This window comes from Oryzias latipes, chromosome 11 (assembly GCF_002234675.1).
Source record: "Oryzias latipes chromosome 11, ASM223467v1".
Taxonomy (NCBI): domain Eukaryota; kingdom Metazoa; phylum Chordata; class Actinopteri; order Beloniformes; family Adrianichthyidae; genus Oryzias; species Oryzias latipes.
Window position 1 is genome coordinate 20,089,048 of NC_019869.2, and position 23,678 is coordinate 20,112,725.

The window sequence follows — 23,678 nt, forward strand, 5'->3', positions numbered from 1 at the left end:
GCACAACTTTAACTCGACCACCTTAGCAGAAGGACAGTCAGTCTGTATTGTAGTCTATATTGTATTAGCTTGCATTTATGCTATTTTATGAATGTTAGTCAGTGTTTTAAAGTGCTAACTGAGTGGCAATGTCATTATATCCTCATTAGAATTGCTTTAAATTTAATAAAAACAAAAATATATAAATATGTTTGAATCACTGTAGCAAACGGTTTTTGCTATAGACCGGTGTTTGTTGCTGTTAGGTGGTTAATAAGTCATGTTACTGTGTGGTTATTGGTAAAAATAATGCCGTCTTTGAGTGTTGGAACAACTTAAGGCCTGTACACACCGGGACGAATATTCGCCAGGCGTTATTCGCCAGCGTTTTTCGCCACGTCTTTTGTGTTCACACCCAGGCGATTTTCGCTGACGATGAGCCGAGCGAACATGCAATTTCATTCCCTGACATTAGATGGCGCTTAATGTAAACAGAAATACTCCTGTACACAAGGTGGCGCTGCGCAACTTTACGCTTCTTAAAGTCGCTTTTCACTCAGAAAAAGAGAGCAAGTATTTACACGCTTGTCAGAATCATACAAAGAAAACATGAATATTTCAAGCATCAGTAGCTCCAACTGGTGCTTGGTTCGGGGATGTTTTAGAATGTCCGTCATTATTTCTTCGCGGCAGTGTAGACGCTACTTGGCGTCTATCTTCTTCGCTGGTATGTGTGCTCAGCAAGGCAGTTTTGTGTTTGAGCGCCCCCAAGTTGTGTTTTACTGTAACTTCAGAAGCTCCTGACACGTGAGCAAAAGCGCCATTCTCATTGGTTGAATAGATTTCGACGCAATGCGTCGAAAAAAAAAACCCGAGGCGTTTTTTTTTTTGACGCTTTGACGCGTGGCGTTTTTTCGCGTCGGTGTGCACACTCTCATTGGTGCCCTTTGTTTAGTCACGAGGCGTTAAACGTCGGCGAAAATCGCCAGCGAAATTCGTCCCGGTGTGAACGGGCCTTTAGACTCATTTTCAGAAGCTGAAAGCTGGATTCTTGGTTTTCTAACCACAGTTCTTGGTTAACCAAATCTCTGCAGGCATCATTAACCAGTGTTGCCAGAAGCTATCCCTAAAAACTGTGTCACTCAGCCAATATGTACTTTTTGTACATTTTCCATGTATGAAATTTCTGTCTTTCGTGATACATGCGTGATAGACATAGTTCATGCCTGTTTCTTGCATTCGTCATCCGACGATGTGGGCAGATGTCCGTCGAGGGTTTCGGCCGATGGGTCTTTACGTAAATTTGGTTTTGAACTCTTCAAAGATTTTGGTCGATTAAGAATTAAGCAGTTTACGCTTATTTTACATAGTACATTCCAAATTATTATGTAAATCTTACACAATTGTGTGTGGGGTTTTCTTTGGAAAATTTATGGCTTTCCAGGACCATCCCACGTATGTCTAATGGACATTTCACACACGTACCACTGATGTATAACTTTTATATCATTCATTCTACGCACATATCATGTTAAAATGACGTAATTGGCGCACAAATTTCTGCCAGATTTGGCTTTATGTTGATTAGGTGTTCTTTGCGTAGTTTATTCGTACTTATTCGTTTTAACATCGTCTGGCCTCATAGAAACGTCTGTGAAAATTTAACTTTTCTCACTTTTTCCAAGTATGTTCCTGTGTGACCAATTTCCATCCATGTATGTGTAAAATGTACGTAGTGGCTGTGTGACACGGGGTTTAGAAGTGTGTGGTAGAGATTTAGTTTGGATATGAACACAGATAAATATATATTAGATCCTACAGTCTTACTATGTTTTACAGCAAACCCGACCATGGCTGTATTTTGGCTCAGGACTTTTTGCAGCCCTTCCCCTGGGGCCCTACGCCACCAAGGTTTGAACATGGAGCACCGTCCCGCCGTTTTGTCCAGGGCACCCTGATATCAGGCTCTGCTCACATTAGACATGCAAATGCAGCCATTGTAACAGAACAAAGTGAATCCTCACCTCATTCATTAACTCCATCAGAGCAAAGAGGAGAAAATCGGTCCTCAAATGAGCGCCAGCCCTGTTCGCCTTTGAGAAATAATTAGAGGTTGTTTGCGGAGATCCCAGCCTCCAGGAGAAGTGGCCGCCGCCTGTGCGGCATCCAATTGATGTTTGCTTTACAGCCCCTCTGCATCACGCAGACCCTCAATAAACTGCTTCGCCCTGTTTGTGAGTGTGATGCAGCCCAATGCGGCCCTCAATTAGCTCTAAATGACACAGCAAATTGCAAAATTGGGGTGGAGAGAGGGATGGATAATTTGCTCTGAAACAGACTCAAAGCAATTCATTAGGAGGGTCCGCTTGTGTCCTCCAGCAGAAGATTTTCACTAGGAGTTCAGACGCTGTCGTTGTTCACCTTGTTGTGGGGCGCTCTCATCTGTCGGCTTCACGTTCTCTATGTCGCCACTGGAGCAGCTGATGTTAAAGACAGGAAAGACGCAAGGCCGGCTCCGAGCACGGCCGACAGGGAGTCAGCATCCGGTTTGGGTCGCTGTTCCTCGTGGCGGGGGACTGCCTGCACTGGCCTGGGCCCGCTCCGCTTCTCAACTCTGACCAGGATTTATTTTATGCTATAGAACGTGTGCTACACAAATAGATGTAGCAGGAGATCCTCAGAGCCTTGATAAGCAGGTGGAAATGTACCCACATTACTTTAAATCTGCTGGTTTTATTTAGTATTTGTAAATGCTTGAGTGTTGCAATAACACCATAAGTCTGTACTTTTACTGATATTTCTGCATAAAAGTTGTGTGAAGATTTACTGTGGGAGGTTTTGAGCTTTTTAAAAATGATTAAAATGTTTTACATTAAAACTCAACCACAACAAAGATTGAGTACAAATGAAGATGCTCCACTTCACACACTTTGGACTCTTATAAACTTTATTTTTGACTTGATAAATAAAATGAGTCCAGTTGTTGTTTTTATGTTATTTTGCAAAGTGGTGCTTTTTGAACTCTTTAGATAACTGCATTTTTAGCCAGGACATCAGAAAATGCCTGTTTAGATGATAGAAGCTTCGCCTGGTGTCTGAACTAATTATTGCATCAACGAGAATCTCAGAGTGGAGTCAAAACAAACTGATATCGCTAAAACAAATGTTATTGTGACTTAGTGAACCTTAACCATGTTATTAACACACACAAAAACAGACTGATCCCACTAAAGTAGACGTTACTGTGACCATGCTAACTCCCAACCTTGTAAGTAAACCGCAACAACCACAACACATTAGCCATGCTAGTGTACTCACAATTATACCCAACTTTGTTAGGAACTCGTAAAAAAAAACCCCTGACATTTTGGCAGACCGGCGTGTTCTAAGAATTGGATCCAAATGTAAGGCGCTCTGTCTTTTTTTAAATGTTCTTTTAGGTGCTCCTTATAGTGCAGAAAATGCAGTAAGTGTTACGGATTGAGTTCTTTGCTTTTGGTTTTAGTTCTATTTTAGTTCTGTTTCCTGTTTTATTTTGTAAGGCTTCCTGTTGTTGTATCATGGTTTCAAGTTTTACTTTTGGTCCCCATCTGTCCTGATTGTTTCCACCTGTGTCTCGTCTGTTCTGTGTCTATTTCAGTCCTGTCTTTCCCTTCCTCGTGTGCTGGTCCATAGCTTGCTATTTCCCCATTCAAGTGGTTTCAGGTTTCTCTAGCCTGCTCAGCAGTGGATTTTAGTTTGAGTGATTCTAGTTTTGGTTTATTAAAGACTCTGTCTCACCTGGAACCTCCTGCCTCCTCCTCTCTGCATTTGGGTACTCCCTCAACCCCCCCACCATGGCAGTAAGTTATAATTTCTTGAATTAAGTCCCAATTTTTCACCAGATTGTTACATGGTAAGTTACTGTGGCTATTATTATGACAAATGAGTTGATTTAAATAGAAACTGGACACATTTTTAGTCAGATTTAACGTGTGTTTTTGTAGAGGGGGAAAAAAAAACCCCTGCTTTTTATTTTATTTTTTTTTGATGTAAAGAAAAATCACTGACTTTCCTTTCAGCAGCAGCAGTAGAGATGAATCCGATCCGGCTCCATCCAAAATGCCTGAGGGTCTACGGCGGGATCTCACCTGCTGGTGGCGCCACAGAAACACTTCAGCTGAGCAGCCGGGATCCTGCTGACGAGGTCTCCCGCTTTGCCTTCCTCGTTCTCTCTTCACGAGAAGTGGCAGTCGACATGCTCGGCTTTGTGTAGAACAAGTGTCACCGTCCTGCAACAGCCAGTAGAACAGGCACTTGCAGAGAAGAGCTGCAGCAATGCTGTTTCAATTGAGCTGTTTTGCAGAGTGCTTATGTGGCTTAAATTAGCTGGGGAGGCTTTGGGGTGGGGGGTGAGGTTCAGAGTGTGCAGCACATATGGGTTTGTGCTGTAAATAGGCTCAGCTCTCAAAGGCTCTGCAGCAGCTCCCACATCCCCGCACGTCTATCTGTGTGTTTTGTAGTGAACATTCCAGTGAGGGGAGGGGGCGCAGAGCCAAAAATCGATTTCAAAGAACTCTATCCACTAGAACGAAATCAGGAAAATCTATCCTAATTTATCCCAAAATTGGCATAAACCTCTGGAAACTTGGTTTCTCCCTCCCAAGTCACTTGAAATCGCCATAGCAACTGTGTAAATTTAGATGGATGAATCAAGTTATGATGAAAAGTATTGTTGAATCTTTGAAGAAAATGATTGCATGTGTTCCTCAGATCAAGACAATATTCCACTGCTGAAATCAGATTCCACTTTTTTGAAGGCCATCACCTTTAGGTTAAACATTAATGCTGCAGATACAAAGCATTTTTTCTTTTCACCCCTTGACCTTTCACACACTCAACTAAAGTCATTAAAACCAGCAGGTTGTGCTAAATGTAGAAATCCCAGCTGTTGAGAGTCAAACTGATCAATTACTTCTTGAGGTTCACTCGCCGGGATAACTTTATTTCTAAACGTATAAAGGGCAGACGATGCGTGGTCTGCATGGTTCGTGTACTTGGCCATGGGGACGCCATTACAGGGAGGAAACAGACTGGACTACATGAGGTAAATGAAAGCCAATTTGTTTAAACACAAAAAGGAGAGAAAACCAAGAGAGGGTTTGTAAATGTTATTTTTTTTCCTAAATGTATATAGAAAAACATGCCGTCTTTTTATATATTTTCATCTTCTGCCGTTTTATCACCACTTGTGGCGGGGTACACCCTGGACAGGTCACCAGTCTGTCACAGGGCCACAATCACACACCCATTCACACTCAGACAATTTAGTCGCCTATTGAACTACAAAGCATGCTTTTGGACAGTGGGAGGAAGCCGGAGACCCCGGAGAGAACTCATGCATGCACAGAGAGAACATGCAAACTCCACACAGAAAGGTTCTGAGCAAGAGCGCTAACCACTGCACCACCGTGCAGCCATTCTTTTTATATATAAATATGCAGTTTTGCACTGCATGAAATATACGATGATCTAGGAGCTGATTCTTCCATCCATTCATTTTTAGAACCTGGTGAATCCCTTTTAGGGTCACAGGGTTGCTGGAGGCGGGGTACAGCCTGAACAGGTCACCAATCTGTTATTGGGCCACACACTCAACGTGCACACCTAGGGACTATTTTAGAATAATTAATGAGCCTATTAAGCATGGTTTTGTACTGTGGGAGGAAGCCAGAGAGCCCGGAGAAAACCCGCGTATGCGACAGGAGAACATGCAACTCCACACAGAAAGTTCCATGCTCGGATTTGAACCAAAACCTTCTCGCTTCTGGTTGAACTTCTTGGCTGCTAAAATGCGACAACGCTGAATCTTGAGCAATCAGGGACTCAGATTTGGTAGTGACGTGTGTGTGTAGAGTCCTTTCCGAAAGAGGGACGTGCTAACCGTTGTAAAAATGACAGATAGAAATGAATAATGCCGCTTTTTCTGCCTGGCCGGATTACTACGAAACCAAGTCGTTCACATATTGGAATGGAGCTGAGAAAGTAAAAGCCTGGAGCAAGATTTGCGGGATTTGCATCAAGTCTCATGTGGCTGTGCGAACCCCACCGGCTGAATGCGCAGTCGTGAAACCACGTGTGGCCGGTGTGAATGCAGCTGTAGTGCATTCTCGAATGTGCATTTAGCCAAGTGTTCACACAGGTCTGTCGCTCCCCAATACTAGCGCATGTACTCAGTTGGAAGAGGTTTGGTGCAGAATGTCGAAGTGGTGCGAATCTCATGAATCTTGTTACAGGTTTCCCTTCACAGCTCTGTTCCCATATATGAAAGACTTGGTGTCATATAATTCTGACAATTGTTAATTACTCCTCCTTGATCAATTTTTAAACGGTTGGCCCTTCTGTGAGTTGAAAGGGACGCCATCCATACATCACTACCAAATTAAAGGCCCCAATTGGTTAAAGTTGGACCTATTTTAACGTTTAACTAGTGTTCAGCCACCGCATGCTTTGTACAGAGTCTGCAAACTGTGGTAGAAACGTGCGCAGAGTTTTAGACGCTTAATTCCAAAACACGCATTTATTCTGCGGTTATAGTGGCCATTTAAAATTCCTGCTCTGAGGGAGCATAAATAACTTATGGCGAGGGCGTTAACCACTGTGCTACTGAGCAGCGCTTTGCTACATTTCATCCAGGATAAATAAAAAAATAAAAATAAAGTACAAAGCAAATCCTATAGGAGGTGGCAGTATGGCATGGAAGTATGTCGTAGAATCTTTCAATCCACATTACAGAAAGCCTCCTTTTACGCAACACCATGTGATGACTTTTCACGCGTCCTTTAAAAACTCTTAAAGGGACTTAAACTTACCCCCTTCCTCATATAACCTCATAATAGGGTGAGGGGGTGGGGGGCTTAGCCTGCGATGAGCCTTGGGGGGGGGGGTTTACTAGGCAGTGACCCCCCTCCTGTGGTTGCCGTATGGAGTGGGCCCCCCCTCTTTCGGTTTTATTTGCACCTTAGACATGTAGGGCCCTTGGTAGGGGGGGTGCTTGGACATCACTGCCAGCAAGCAGCGGATGTCCTCCTAGCACCCTACCCGCCAATTTTAACCGCACCTTAGACATTTAGGGCCCCTTGGTGGGGAGGGTGAGGGGACGTCACTGTGAGTAATCAGGAGACGTCCCCTTAGTGCCCTACCCGCCAATTTTAACCGCACCCCCCTTAGTACACACACCCCTCCCCCCTCAATATATACATCCGAACATAAACACACACACATGCACACACACACTCTCTCAAACACACATACACGCACACACATTTTGCAAGGAAGGTGGGACCTAGGACCATCTGTCCCCTGCCTCTTCCCTGGTGGGGGGTACGGGCCCCTTTGCAATGGCGGCTGTGTCCCCGGGGTGCCGGCTTCCTGGGCCCGGCGGTGCTCTCTCCGCGCGGTGGGGGGGTTCACATTACATCTGAGCCAGGGGTGTTCGTGTCCCTGGGGGGTGGGTTCTGGTCCTTGCTCCTGAGTGCTGGGCCCCGCCAAATTTCCAACTGTGGCCGAGCCTGGTCGGGCCATATTTACAACACCCCTTGTGGGCCCACTTTTTTCCCCGGGGTTCCCCCCTTCTGGGCGGGGGCGGCGGGCCCCTGCCTCGCTCCTCCCTGGACCAACCGTGGGCCGGGCGGATGGCTGCCTGGAGTGCGGAGTGGGTCTCCCTTGGGGGGTCCTGGCTCGTACCTGGGGTTGGGGCGGGGGGATGCCCGGAACTCCTGGGTGGTGGTGGGGTGCTCGTCTGGGGCTGTGGGCGTCCTTCTCCGGTGGGGCCCTGCGTTGGGTTCTCCCGGCGCGGCGGGGGGGCTGCTCTCCTGGTTGGGCTGGGGCGGCGCCCTCTTTCCCTCTGTGCCTCCCTGCTCTCTGGCTCTGGGGGCCTTGCGGCGGCCCTGCTGGCCCTGGCCTGGGTGGCGGGCTTGGTCGCCCGGGCGGCGGTTGTTCCCTGCCGGTTCCCGTGTGGCGTTGGGGGGATTCCGGCTGCCGCTGCTGGTGCGGTGGGGGTCTTGGGGTGGGGATGGCTGGGCACTCTCCCTCCTTCTTTTCACGTTCCACCATCCATTTTAGAAGAACATAAACACTCACCTGAGCACAGGTGTTAGCTCAACAGACTGAATGACTGAAATATTTCACACTAGTTGGTTTTAAGGCATAAGTATGCGTGTGAACACTATCTGTTTTGTGTACATGTCGACAGGTGGACATTTTTGCAACTAACAGGTGTGTTTATAACATTTGAGTGTGTGTGTGGACAGGCTCCGCCCTTTTTTTTTGTTTTTTTTTACATTTGAACCTTACCATAATGATTAACAACCAGTAAACTTGCTGCTTTATGCTGCTTCATGGTCTTATCCCCCTTCCCCTCCTATTATCACCCCCTACCCCCCGTCTCTCTAACGTCCCTCTCTCTTCTTCCCCTCTTTCCTTTTCCGTCCGGTCCAACACCAAAGATTTTCAGACATGTTTGAAATTAATAAAGTTTGGCCTCAATTACAAAAGGGGTTTATTCAAACATACCTTTGGTTTGTCTGAAGATTAATAACCCCTCTTGTTAAAGTAAAATATGTCCAACCCAAGAGGCCCTCAGCTCTCATCTGTCTGCCTAGCTGTTGGACAGGACAAGTTAGAAAAAAAAAAAAAAAAAAAAAAAAAAAAACTCTTAAAGGGAAAGTGATCTATTTGTTATTTTTCTCCAAAATGCTACAAACATTTCCAAAATATCTGTGCAACATCTACTGGACACATAGATTGATTTGTGAAAATTCCTGTATCTGGAGTCCAAAATATTTGGCAAATTTTCGTTGATGTTTATAATATTTACATGAAATTGATAATTTGTCATCAAAAACTCCCCAACAGCTGATCTGCCGTCTGAGTCTCTCTCTGTTTCATCATCTTCATTATAAAGCACTTTAACACAATTAAAATAGAAGCAACATGCTTTATATTAAAGCTAAACATATTAAAAACAGACAAAAACCAAATTGATGAATAAGTCATTAGAAAAATAAAAAACTTAAAATGTTTGAGTTGTGGAGGTCATTTTTCATTTTTTTAAAATAAATTTTAGATCAGTTTTTGGTGTTTTCGAAGCTCCTGCTGACGATCTTCTGCTCATGGAGGGTTCCTCAAACTCTGACAGTCTGCAGAACTCAAACGAAAGAAAATGTGAATCGAACTGAAAATGATGAGCAAGCTTTTTGGAAAGTTTTGTCTTTGAGGATTCAAGAAAAAAGGAAATCAAGTCCTTGAAAGAAAGTCGAAACCTTCTGACATGCAAACGTGGTGCCCTGCCACTGACTGACAGCGCGCTCTTTAAAAAAAGAAAGAAAAAAAGACAGAAAAAGGCCAAGTGGAGAAATAAATCACAGCCATATTATCACATAACTGCTAATAAAACTCAAATAAAAAAGTAATTTAGAGGCGCATTCGGCTGTGCCGGCAGGAATGATTGAAACCACTGGAGGACCAGACGCTTCAGAGCGGGAATTATCCGCAAGCTGCTGAAGTATTTGTGTATTGATCTGAGGCTGAGTCCTGAAACCCTTTTAATTCTTGGTCGATACATGTCAGAGCCACACACACACACATAGACACACACACACAAACACCAGGTGACAGACGAAGGTAATGAGAGGAAACCGGCTGCTGTCAGATACGACCTTATTACGGAGCAAAGTTTGCTCAAGTCAACCTGTCTGCAGGTCAGCAGATAAGGCTCCATCCAGGCTCTTAATGCCCCAAAAAAGGCGTTCTCATGAGGAGATGATGCTGTCACGGGAACCAGGACACTTCTCTTTAAAGAAAGGGGGTTCCTGAGCAGGAGAACTCTGGTTTTGTAGTCATTAGAATTAAAAGTTTTACACGTTTGAAAAAACACATTTGATGGTTTATTTCTAAAAAAACGAAACATCTTACCAAATATGTGTCTATTTTCTATTGAAATGGCTGCATGGTGGGGTAGTGGTTAGCACTCTAAACTCACAGAGAGAAGGTCCTGGTTTGAATTCCAACCGGATCCTTTCTGTGTTCTATGTTTGCTTGTTCTCCTCGTGCATGTGTGGGTTTTCTCCAGGCACTCTGGTTTCCTCCCGCAGTTCAAAAACATGCATCATAGGATAATTGGTGACTCTAAATTGTCCTGAGGTGTGAATGAGGTTTTTTGTTGTGTGGGCTTATGGTCCTTTTTTCGAAATTTTTTTTGTAATTTCAATTATTTTTCCTCGTTAGAAGTTTTTTGTGTCTCTGTAATACAGTTGTAATTTGCTGAAATGGTGCCATAGGATTCAAGCGGCCTTGGGTTTGGCAGCACTGGGCACAGTAAATGAGTCTAAGGGTTTAACAAATAGTTTGGTTTAATCCCAAACTTTTAAATGTCTGGGAAAATAAACCATTAAAGGTGTATCTGTCTTCCAGATCAGTATATTTGTGATTTTATTCATCAGACTCAGTGTTCTGGTGGCTATAAAATACAATTGAGTGTCTTTGAAGCCAATAAAAACTGTATTTACTGATATCTGCTACAGAACAGAATGACAGATCTAGAAGAGTGAAACAGCTTTCTCTCCTGGAAGGGTTCTGCTCTTATTTTTGATTATTAAAAAGTGGTATTTCTCGTGTGTGCTTAGATTATTACAGCGGGTTCCTCAGGAGGCCGGGTCTCTCAGGAGGTGCTGGGATGACAAGGGAAGGAGATTTCTGGAGTAGGAGCGACAATTAAAGGCTAAATAATTCACAGAAGATTCTGAATCTATTGGAAAGCTGTTGTAGTTTTTCATACATGTTGCCAGGTTGGACACAAACAAGTCAACATCAGCAACATTTTAAGGTTTATTAACAGCTGGCTATTTGTTCCTGATGGGGGTTGATTGACATCCCTGGCTCCACTTATGCAAAGCTAAGCCGTTTTGTCACTTCATGGTGTCTTTAACATCAGTAAACAATTGAATCGGTTAGTTAAAAAGGGGCCCAAGTCCAAGAGGGTTGTTTCTACCAGGAAATGATTTTAATTGTATAGCTTAAAGGGAGGCTACACCAAATGATCAATACTTTACCCAGATTTAGCACCAGTTCATATCTTACAAATGCTATAATATGAAGCACCTCACTTTTATCATTTCAGAGGACTGGCAAACTAAAGTCTCTGGACTTGGGCCCTTCTTGAATTAAACAGGGGGGCTGCCATATTGGATAACTAGTACTGCCATCTATGGAATAAAGCAAAACACATGCAAGAGAGGCCCAAGTCCAGGAATTTTGCACTTAATTCATTTTAAATTTCAAGCATAGTCAATACATTACAAAGAAACTTGGGACTTTTTTTGCTCATAATCAGATAGCTATGCCCTTGAAGACCATAGAACATATAATATATCTATTTTGAAAAATTGTGGACTTGGGCCCCTTTTTAACTAACCGATTCAATTGTTATTGTTACCATCATCTTAAATCTGAAGATTTAATCTCATTTTCTGGATTATTTCAATTAGTTTTTGTGTGAATTCTCCTGCATACCCAACAGAGCCCTTTTGTTATCATGTCTTAAAGGTATTTGTTGATGTGTGAATGTTCTCAAAGTCTGTATTTTCATTATTCATAGAACCATTAGAACAGTTTTGCACTAACAGCACAACTGTACTGTTCCTTGGTCAAGAGAAAGGTGTTGTAGTTATATACTTGGTCCTAGTTTGACTGGATTATTGGTTTGTTGTGAGTGGGTCTTTAAAGGCGCAAAGTTTGGGTTTCCCAGGTGCATTTTTTGTAGTTTCTTTACGTGTTCTGATGCTACTTGAGCATAAAATTGAGCACACCTGGCATAATTTATAGCCGAGCTGTGCTAATTTTCCACATTTCTTTCACCTGCTTTTCTCATTAGCATCATTAGCTTTTACTTAGCCTTTCTAGCATTGAGCTTTGTGCTTGAGCTCTGACTACTTTCGTTCTTTTAAAGGTTGGTGCTAAAAATCTACATGGATGCTAACAGAAAAGTTTACAGAAATTGAAGAAAACCTGCTGTTCCAGTAGGCGGTAAAGTGCAACACCTGGCTACTTCCTGGAGAGCCCAGGGTTTTTACTTGCTTACAACAAGGTGAGAAGTCTGGTGTTAAACTGCTCCTGGCGCATTTCCCACCTGTAGCTTTGAGCGTGACAGAAGGAACTGTTGGCAGACGGGGATGATGTGAGGTGACCTTGCTGAATTTGGTGTTCAGCTCATAGATAAACACATAAAATGAAGTGTGAGCGTGGACCTGCGTGACAGCCGTCGCCTCGGTTCCTGTGAGGTGTGATGGATGGTGCTAGCATCTCCCAGCTTGTTGGATTTTACAGAGACTGGGCCCGCTGAGTGCAGAATGAAGGTCATGAGCTGCTCTGATTGCTTTGAGAAACGGGGGCTAAAGCGGTCTCTTGTCACGGAGGAGGCAGTGATGTAGAGCGTTTTGATGTTTCACAACGAACGGTAACCTTCTGCCTGCAAAACACGTCAGTGTTGTGTTTTTTTTCTGGATCAGTTCTTTCTTATCTTTGTCAACCAGGATGACCCGAGTACTTTACATATAAAAAAAATCACTAACTCTGAGCCTCAAGTCCAGACACTCCTAGAGGGGACCTACCCTCAGCAGGAGATTTATGGAGACTAGAGCCTCGTTTCCACTGAGCTGCACGGTCCGGTCCAATCCGGACTGGTACAGTATTTTGAGCGTTTCCATTAAAAAACCATTAAGGACCCATTAAGCCGGTCCGAAGCGTACCACTTTAGGGCCCCCATTGGTTGTAGGTCCATAGAGAGGTGGAATGGAATGGATTGGCAGAAGGTCGTTACGATAGAAAACGGCAAACCAGCACCGACATTTTCAGCTGTATTCTTCATCGCCCCCCACAATCTTCTCTCAAACAACATTAAATGCTTTTTAGATACAAAGTACCAAAATCTAAACAAACAAAAAAAAGAGAGCTGCTGGATGACCTCCATTGCTGTTGTTGATAGCTTAGCTTTTCTGTAGTCGCACAACTATGACCCAAAGCTACGATATCGGTCTACACCTCACAAGAGCTGTGACAATCCAACTTTAAGGGGAAACGCTCACTTGAATTGCCTAAACCATTCTAAATTGGACCTGAGTGGGCCAGACCAGACCATGCTGCTCAGTGGAAATGAGGCATAGGAAATGAGAAACCTGCGAAAAGAATTTGTAAAGGAAATGAAGATTAAACGTACATAATACACTTGTTCACCTTCAGTAGCCTTACCTACTTCCATTTTAAACCCCATAACTTTCTCAATTCCAGTCTTTTCCACTTATACTGTAAAGAAATTAAATAAAACCATATCTGTTAAACTTTCTAATTTTTCTTGAATTTGTGATTAAACCGACTCATAAGACCAACAAACAGAAATCTGACCTTTTCAAAATTTTAAAAACTAGTATTATGAGAGGGATGTCTTTGGATAGAATCCTAAGATATGGAACATAAGGAAGGTACTTCTTTCTTGAATCCTTGAAATAAAAGCGGCACACAAACATACCTGGGCACTTCAGCTACCAGAATCCAGTGAGTTATTATGTTTTCAGCTGTTATGACAAATATTGGTGTTCTGCAGGCCTTCAGTACACCTTTGAACAAACAATTTTTAGACAAAAGAGTAAAGTTTATTTACATTAGAGATATATTGGTTTGCATTTCCATGCGAATTTGTGAAAATTTGAAGGCATTTGAATGTTGAAAAAATTTAACTTTCATGCCTCATTTATTGTTGTTGGGAATCATCTTAAAAGTGAAAATGTTAAATATAAAAATTTGAAAAGGTGACAGAATTTTCTTTAGAGTTTCACCCAAGTGTAGTTGATAGCTGTCATTTGGTTAAAACATAACTGTAATGTGTTTTCATTAAATTATTTCAAGATAATTTCCAAATATTTGACCCCAGCTTTGCGTGACTTAAGCCCATTTCAACTGTTGAGAACAATAATAAAATCTGCTGGTAGCATCATATTATGATCACAGTGTAACCTGCTGTTAAAAATCCTAGGCGTTACTCTGCAAGTGGTTTTCAACCCATTGTTTGTGGACACATCTTCATTCAGTAAACCCTAAATCTTCCTTTTTCTTCTACGTAATTATGTCTAAAAGAGTTATTTTTTGTGATAACCCAGTTTGGCCCAGCAAAGTTTTGTAATTTGCAGCCTTGCCTGCCACTAATCACAGTTATAAACTGTACAAAACTTTGCTGTAGAAATATCAAGGATTCTGATCAAAGACCCAAACAAGCAATTATCTCAGTCTGATGTAGGAGGAAGATGGAAACCATCAATTAAGGCATGTCAGGGTGAAAAAACCTCCATCATCTGCATAGAGCATTTTGTTTAGATTATGAAAAATTATGGCAGGCCTCCTCACAGTTCATATAAATCCACCTAAAGAGTGTAGCTGTAACAACACACACGCCATGTCAAACAACTTAATCTGATCATTTATTAAGCTCATTCATTCATGTCTTTACAGATATGTTACACTGGAGAAACCGACAGAATGCAGAGGTGTAACTGCATTGAAGTCCCATAATTTACAGATTCAGTCAAATAACAAAAATAAATAAAAAATAAAGGGAAAACAGCAGCCAATTCATTGAAAACTTCTACATGCATCTACAGGTCGGTCCTGGCAGCGTGCAGCCCCCACCTTTTGCAGAAACCAGCCTGCCTGTCAGTCCCTTTCAGCCCGTCGATAACTCCCCCTGAATCGCACTCTCCCAGGTGGCATCCACCTTCCACCGCCGCTCCATCCATCATCGCCTGACTCTGTTCAGCAGTTTGTCAGGAGGCCATTTTTCCCAAGCAAGGAGCAGGACGGAGGTCAGTCGGCTCCAACCGCAATGTCGTCCGTCACTCAGAGCCTCACAAGTATCTTCTGTCTTTGACGGTGTACTTCCGAGAGTGTCATCCACCTTATTCCACTGAATCCTCCCCTCCAGGCCTCATGCACCCCAGTACTGAGGCAACATCTGTCCTCAAGAACCCCTACCAGATCAGCAGCTGCTCCAAAAGGGCCCCCCACAGAAGAACCATAAATTATGCATCTTCACACTTGAGATCATTACCAACTGAATATAGACAATCTCATATATTGTAAGCAGAAAAGGACTTTGACTTTATTTAACTGTTGAACACATTGACTGTATAAGACGAGTAAAATGAGTGACCCCTCCCCCTTCACATTCTAAATAGGAAGTACCCGCTGGCTTCAAGAAACCAAAATCCCATTGACTTTTATTGAGAAATAATAAATTGATCTATCAGTAGATGATCTACAGCTTCAGTATCAAAGCACATCAGCCTGCCTTATCAGTTACTTTGATTGGTGAAATAGTTTTCAATTTCAGATATTTTTTCCAGCTGCAGAGCTCTAAAGTCATAAAAATGTTGTCTTTGCAAGTCTGTATGGATTCAAACCATCTGTAACCTCTCCACACTTCTGCTTTCATGCAGATACACATGAACATGAATGCTGTCCAACCAAAACTGTCGGATCCATCCCCGTCCTTTCCAAAGATCCCAGCTCGCTCATTATTTCAGAAACCGCTGACCTGACTTTGCTCCTTTTTGTCCTGGTTTGATCTTTGGAGTTGAGCTGACACGCAAGCACAGCCGCCCCATCACCTGTGAGAGAAAGCGAGCTGGAAGCGGTGGCCTCTCAACTCTCGCTGACCCCATTTTCTTTTTATTGGGCGGTTGTTGGAGCAGCATTATCATGGGAACTTGGCGCCCTCTGAGCATAAATTAAGCAGAAGTTCAGAGAAACAGGAAGGTGGACTTTGGGGAGAAGTTTTATTATTAATTGGACCGAAGAGTTTCTCTACATCAGCAAAAATGTCATCTCATTACTGTCCGGCACCTTCAGCAACTTTCTCCTGATGACAGAATATTTTCTTTGGCTTCCAGGAGGTTATTTGGAAGATGCTTCACCTGGATAAGGTGAATCTCAATGACTCGAAAGCTTTTATTGTTACTTTTTGCATGAATAAAGAAATGTTGACCCCTGAAGGACATCACTATCACATACTCTTTGAAGCTGGTTTGAAAACTAAACTAAGTGGAGCCGGATCAGTTCACAAAACAGCCATTAGTTGGATTGTACCAAAAACAAGTCAGACTCTATTATGACTTTATTTTAAATAATTCTATGCAGATGATGGAAGTTTTATCACCTTGTTATACTTAAACCGATTACTCTTTATTTTATTGCAATACACTCCATCTTCACAGGTGTGTTCCTAACAAGCCCCCCCACTTTTTTTTTTCCTGGTTCAAAGCTAATCAGAAATCATGCAGTCTCTCAAAAGACCACTAGAGGCAGGTTACACAAGGGAGCAATTTCCCATTGACTCCTATGTTAAAAAGTCAGATTTTGTTTTATGATCATTACCAAAAAAGTATGATTTGTATTACAAAAAAAAGAATGATTTGTTAAAAAGAAAAGGAAAAAAAAGGAAATAAATTGATTTGTGGTTAGCGCTCTTGCCTCACAACAAGAAGGCCCACAGTTCAAGTTGCGACTGGGGGACCTGAAACAGGTCAGGTCAGTGGGGGACCTTTCCGTGTGAAGTCTGCACGGGGAGTCTTCTCCCCATGCATGCGTGGATTTTCTCTTGGGACTGCGGCCTCCTCCCACCATCCATAAACATGTTTCATAGGTTCAATGGTTACTCTAAACTGACCCTAGGTGTGCGTGTGAGTGTGCATGGGTGTGTGATTGTGGCCCTGTGACAGACTGGAGACCCGTCCAGGATGTCCCTTGCCTTCGCCTACGAGTGGCCGGGATAAGCTCCGGCATCCCTGTGACCCCAAAAGGGAATGAGTGATTTGTTAGATTAAATTACATCACATTGGAATTTGATGTATTGTAATTGTTTAAACTTTGCTTCAAAATCTTTGTTTTTGATTTATTTGTAATTTTCTTTTTCTCAATCTTTATATTCAATTTTGGTTTTTATTGGAGGCATGTCTTTTTTGATTGGGAAAGTTGTCAAACTGACTTCAAATGAAAAAAAAAATGGGTCACAAAATCTTTACATTTAATTTGTCAATCCAAACATTTCTTCATTTATGATTACCCATTCATTTTACATTCCTCTAAATAATTTTTATCCATTTTGAGCTATTATTTAGCAAGCAATTGGGATTTTTGAAATAGAAATCTAACAATATTGTTTAAAGTTAGGCTCGTAAACCTTATTTTCTACATATAAATGTCTTCTATTTTGTCTTAAATGATAGAATAGTGGTGCTTTTAAGGCTCCTACCATCAGTTTGGGTTCACTGGGAGCCACACCCTTTCAAGCACCCCCTCTGAAAATAATCAGACAGACACAGACAAAGATTCACAAACACAACAAAGTCCCAATCTGATACAAACAAGACACACAAAACACTGAACAAAAAGAAAGAACAAAACAAAATACGGCCACAGCCGTAACAAGGTGTTTGGACTAATGCTGTAGAAGAAAGCATCTGTGTGTTCTCAAAATATCAGTTGTGTGTTTTTATATCAGTCTAATTTCAGTATAAAACATTGGAATATTTTTTTTTTTTTTTTTTTTTTTTTTTTAACTTGTCCTGTCCAACAGCTAGGCAAACAGATGAGAGCTGAGGGCCTCTTGTGTTGGACATATTTTATTTTAACAAGAACAGCTAACACCTGTGCTCAAGTGAGTGTTTATGTTCTTCTAAAATGGACGGTGGAATGTGAAAAGAAGGAGGAGGAGGGCCCAGCCACTCCCACACCCAGACCCCCGCCGCAGCAGCAGCGGCAGCCGGAATTCCCCCAACGCCACACGGGAACAGGCAGGGAACAACCGCCCCCCGGGCGACCAAGACCGCCACCCAGGCCAGGGCCAGCAGGACCGCCGCGAGGCCCCCAGAGCCAGAGAGCAGGGAGGCGCAGAGGGAAAGAGAGCGCCGCCCCAGCCCAACCAGGAGAGCAGCCCCCCCGCCGCGCCGGGAGCGCCCAACGCAGGGCCCCACCGGAGAGGGACGCCCACAGCCCCAGACGAGCACCCCACCACCACCCAGGAGTTCCGGGCATCCCCCTGCCTCGACCCCAGGTACGAGCCAGGACCCCCCAAGGGAGACCCGCTCCGCACTCCAGGTAGCCACCCACCCGGCCCACGGTTGGTCCAGGTAGGAGCAAGGCAGGGGCCCGCCGCCCCCGCCCAGGAGGGGGGAACCCCGGGGAAAAAAGGGCGGCCCACAAGGGGTGTTATAAATATGGCCCGACCAGGCTCGGCCATGTTGGAAGTTTGGCGGGGCCCAGCTCCCAGGGGCAAGGACCAGGACCCACCCCCAAGGGACACGAACACCCCCGGCTCAGGTGTAATATGAACCCCCCCACCGTGCGGAGAGAGCACCGCCGGGCCCAGGGAGCCGGCACCCAAGGGACACGGCCGCCATCGCCAAGGGGCCCACACCCCCCACCAGGGAAGGGGTAGGGGACAGATGGACCCAGGTCCCACCTTCCTTGTAAAATGTGTGTGCGTGTATGGGTGTTTGAGAGGGTGTTTGTGTGCATGTGTGTGTGTTTATGTTTGAATGTATATATTGAAGGGGGAGGGGTGTGTGTACTAAGGGGGGTGCAGTTAAAATTGGCGAGTAGGGCACTAAGGGGACATCTCCTGATTACTCACAGTGATGTCCCCTCACCCTCCACACCAAGGGGCCCTAAATGTCTAAGGTGAGGTTAAAATTGGCGGGTAGGGTGCCAGGAGGACATCCGCTGCTTGCTGGCAGTGATGTCCAAGCACCCCCCCTACCGAGGGCCCTACATGTCTGAGGTGCAAATAAAACCGAAAGAGGGGGGCCCACTCCATACGGCAACCATAGGAGGGGGGCCACTCCCAAGTAGCCCCCCCCCAAGGCGCATCGCAGGCTAGACCCCCCACCCCCTCACCCTAATATGAGGTTATATGAGGAAGGGGGTAAGTTGGAATATTTCTTCACCCAAATAGCTCAACTTTCTAAACTAATTTCTGGGATTAAATGATAAATTTATACGTCACCTGCTGGTCGACTCATGACGATCCCAAACTATTTTTTTCTCCTGAGTTTGACTACAGTATAAGTCTGGAGCATTTAGCTCTTTGTAAAATTGGCATTTGGTTCTTAAAAGGGAGCTGTTCGTCAGGTCAAGAGATCACCGACTAAAAATATCAGACCGATGACCAAACAGCCGAACAAATCTCATAGTTCAGAGTCTGAAGACTGGAGAGATCATGAGTTTAACTGTCTGCATTGGCTCCAGTCCGTGACGCCGCTAAATTCAGCCCCAACAAGAACAGATTTTTCGGAGTTCAGAGTCTGAGTCAGACACAAAGAATAAAAGAAACGACGTCCTTTCAGAGGAGATGACAGCGCGTGGGAAGGGAGCGAAGATTCACAGCGTAACAGTGTGAACATTCATCAACAACAAAACTCTGAGTTCAGCTCAGAAATGGGAGCCGGTAAACAACAGATGCGATCTGTTAGAAAGTGTTGTGTCAAGAGAGTTTCTTTTAAACACACACTGCAAAGCAAAAATAATTTTATAATGACAATTCAAGAAACAAAAGACGTCAAGTTTCGGCTGCTTCATTGACTGTCACAACAGCAAACATTAGAGTTTTAACTGCCTAATATGATAATATGACTCAGAAGGGAAGACAAGTTTAGAATTCCCAGATTTTTCTTTGTTTACGCCAGTCTGTTGCTGTAGCTAATCTAAGACGCTCTGTTTAGAGTTGTGCTAAAATCCAGCAGCTGCTCTGTCCTTCCTTACAAAACCTGTCTGATGACACGGCACAAAAAATGAATAAATTGTATCCACGACGCAGTTAAAATGTGTGAAGAAAATTCATACCTGCAAAATAGTCGAAACCTTCGAACAAACTACTAATTTGTAGCAACGGAAACCTGAAAACACGCAAACAAAAATTTCCTTTTGTGCCACATAACATTTAAAATATGAAAAAGAAATGTTCATTTGTTAGCACAAAACAGTAAAACAAGCAAACTTAATATTGATTTGTAAAATAGTTAAAAGCTGAAAAAAACAAACTACTACCGGTACGTCGTAGCAAAGAAATAGTGAAAGCATCTGAACAAAAATATCAATTTAATGGCCACAAAATATTTATAGCGTACAAATATTCAAATTAATTCTATTTCTATAAACCCTTTCATGAAAAAAGAACAGCTCAAGGTGCTGTATTAAAAACAAACAAGAACACAAAAACACCATTCCCCACACATGCAATAAAATAGGCCCGTCATATTAAAACACTCAAAACCAAGCACAAATAAAAGAGAAATTATTTTAAAAACTAAAGAAGAGAACCCAGAAGGCACCATCCGCCCTGTCCACCTGTTGGCTAGAGTGTCAGCATCCAAGCAGCAGAAGCACAACACCCGCTCAACCCCAGCACCTCCCGCCCCACAGTCCCCCCAAACCCCCAGATCCAATGCCCCTGACGTGGGCACACCAGCCCAGGCAGCTCGGAGGACCAAGAACAAGAGATGCCAGAGGACAAGCAGGGCCAAAACTCTGGGAGCCCAAACACAAACATCCCAGCCAAGGGTGAAAAGACACTCGTAAACTGTCGAAAATGTAGAAGTAATAAATAGTAGAGTTAAAATATAAAAACTATCAATATATGAAAATATAAATTAAAATAATAATTCATTCATGAAATGAATGATGAATGAATGAATTAATGATGATGAATGAATAAACTAAAATAAGTGAATGCATAAAAAGTGCATAAAAAAGTCTAAAACACCTAGAATATAAATTAGATAAGTTAAGACATAAAAAAGTACAACTTGACTAAAAAGCATTAAATAAATAATTATGTGATAAAATATAATATAAAACATAGAGTAAAATTATAGATTCCACATACAAGATCTACTTGAAAGCTGAAATAAAAAGATGTGTTTTTAGTTTCTTATTAAAATCCTTGACAGTGGATGAGGCCCTCACATCCTCAGGCTGGCTGTTCCACAAACGAGGCCCATAATATCTAAATAAAATGCTTATTTGTTGCCATCGATATAGGGTAACCGTTCAAGTAACCCTTCAAAAACCCTTTCATTATAGGTGACAATCCCTGCTATCCCCCCATCCCCAGACACGCATCTACTATTAGTGTTCAGCTAAAGGTACCCTTGTGGTTTCTCACTGCACTTCTCTTCCTAACCTCGTAAAATCTCAAACTGCTTTAATTGGCCACCATCAATTAGGTCTTCACAAGAAACTAGAGCAGCAGTTAGTTACCTTCTCCTCCGGGAGCATCTTCACTTTTTCTTTGACTTCAGATCAGTTTTCTTATTGCAGCCTTTCTTCCCTCGTCCATTTTTCTGCCATCATTTCTTTTTCTTTCCTGTTGCCACTTTTAAACAGATCCCTGGGGTAGCCATGGCGACACATCCTCCATCACTGGACCAGAGGGGTCATGCTTTTTTAATGAGAGCTGGACTACAATCTGACACACAGGAATCAGGTGTGTTGATGAACTCTAACCACGTCATCCACAGATCCAAAGAGGGAGGGGTGATATGTAAAGGCTCTTTGTCTGGGGGTGCAAACGAGGTGCACCTATCCATTATCAATCCATCCATTCATCATATATCCATCCATCCACACAAGATAATAATTTGTTGCAACAAAGTAGGTAAAACAGGAAAAGAAAATACAAATGTGTGGCGATAAAATAGTTCAAAACTTCACCATCCATCCATCCATCATTTATCCTCCGAGACGGAGGGTCAGGGATGGCCAGTTTAGTTTAGTCTGTTTAGTTTAGCTGTCAGCTGTTGTATTTTAGAACTGATTTTAGGTTTTGTGCAATTAATGAAGCCTGTTGCGACAACTATGTTGTAATATTGGGCTAAACAGAATTAAAATGGAATTGAATCCATAAATTCTCTAATATTTATTCACCATCCATCTTTCCATCCATCTTCTACTCTGACTTAGTTCTATGCAGGTTAGGGGGATTGCTGTAGCCTGCCTTAGCAGCGTCAGGGTACACCCTGGAAGTTCACCAGTCCTGCGCCCACACAGAAGCAGACACACTCTCATTCACTCTGAAGTCACCAATCAACCTAAGAAGCATATCTTTGGACAGTGGAAAGAAACCAAAGGCAGTGAAAACCCACATATGTACAGGGAGAAGCTTCTCACAGAACTGACACAGCCCAGACTTGAACCGAGGCCTCCTTGCCATGAGGCAAGGAGGCAACAAAGAGCATCTAAACGAACCTAACAGAACTTTTTCATTTGTTTGACGCTGGAAAGTGAATGAAGCAGAGAAATTCTGCCCAGATCCTGGTTGGCATCCTGCAGGAGACTGTCCCTGAAGCTGCATAATGTGGGATCAGTGTAATCATTGTAATCACCACAATGCTGCCACTGTAATTAATATTCCTGCGCATGCATCGCTGCAGAAGCAGAGACAGACAGAGAGTCTTTCAGAGCGGATCGCCTCCAGTCAAAGGAAGCTCACATTATTATATTCCCACTTCATCCAATATTAATGTTCATTGGGCCCCGTCTTCCAATATGAGCTCTAGTGAAATGGCCTAAAGTGTCTGAATTGCAAATAGGACAGATTAACAACAAAAGAAAAGCACCTGTTTCATTATTAACGCCGATGATTGAAGCTAATGAGCAGAGAGACGACGTGAAATCAAAGAAGCTCAGAAAAATGAACTGCTGGAAGCTGCTTAAACTCTATCTGAACACAGCCAGCCTGTCAGGCCTCCATGAGAGACTCAAAGGAAAATGCAGCTGAAAGACCAGAACTCCGATCTTTTTTTGCTGTTTTTTTGAAGCCAGCGTGCTGCTCAGACACTGATGTTTGGGGGATTTCTGTCACAGCCCTGAACTATCAAACGAGCTCTGCGTACATCACACTGGCCTAGTGGTTATCCACTTTTAAATCCCATATTTAAAATCACCGTTTGTCATTGGCTTTGAACTCTGTGAGATACTGAACATATTGAATAAGATTTTGAGCTTTTATACATTAAAAATGTATCTTTTAGGTGGTTTTACTTTTGTTTTATCTCTTTTTTTAACTGTTCAGGCCAAATGTCCAGGGGCGCAACTACCTAATTAGGGGTATGCGGCCACATTAAAAAACGCCCCCACCCACACACAAACACACAGACATAAATGCACATAATAAAACGTCCCATCCACCCCTCCTAAGGCTATCTGAACACCCACACAACACTTTTAACCCTTGTGCTATCCTATGGGGTCCAGATGACCCGATCCTTATATTGACGTGGTCTCCCTACCATGACAAAGGCATGACATGTAATCCATGGACACCAGTGAAGATCACAAACCATTGAAGAAAAAAGGTTCAGCGCACTGTCTAGTGGGTCTAAATGACCCAACTCCCAATGTTAAAGTGCCTAGGATAGCACGGCTGTGGTGGGCGGCTGTGGTGCAGCGGTAGGGCAGCGGTAGGGCGGTCGACCCATGATCGTAAGATTTTAGGTTCGATTCCCGCCTTGCACGCCCATGTGTCGAAGTGTCCTTGGGCAAGACACTGAACCCCGCCTTGCCTCTGGTGGGAGGTTGGCGCCAGTGTTCGGCAGCGGAGCCGCCATCAGTGTGTGTGT

At 43.3% G+C, this 23,678-nt stretch overlaps 1 long non-coding RNA gene across 1 annotated transcript; it reads left to right on the forward strand.

The window, feature by feature from the left end:
* Window positions 1-934: 934 nt before the first annotated feature.
* On the forward strand, window positions 935-21,832 carry LOC110015939. Its single transcript, XR_002291204.1, has 3 exons — window positions 935-3,821; window positions 4,041-4,165; window positions 21,445-21,832. It is a non-coding gene; the product is annotated as an uncharacterized LOC110015939 (long non-coding RNA).
* The last annotated feature ends 1,846 nt before the right edge of the window (window positions 21,833-23,678 follow it).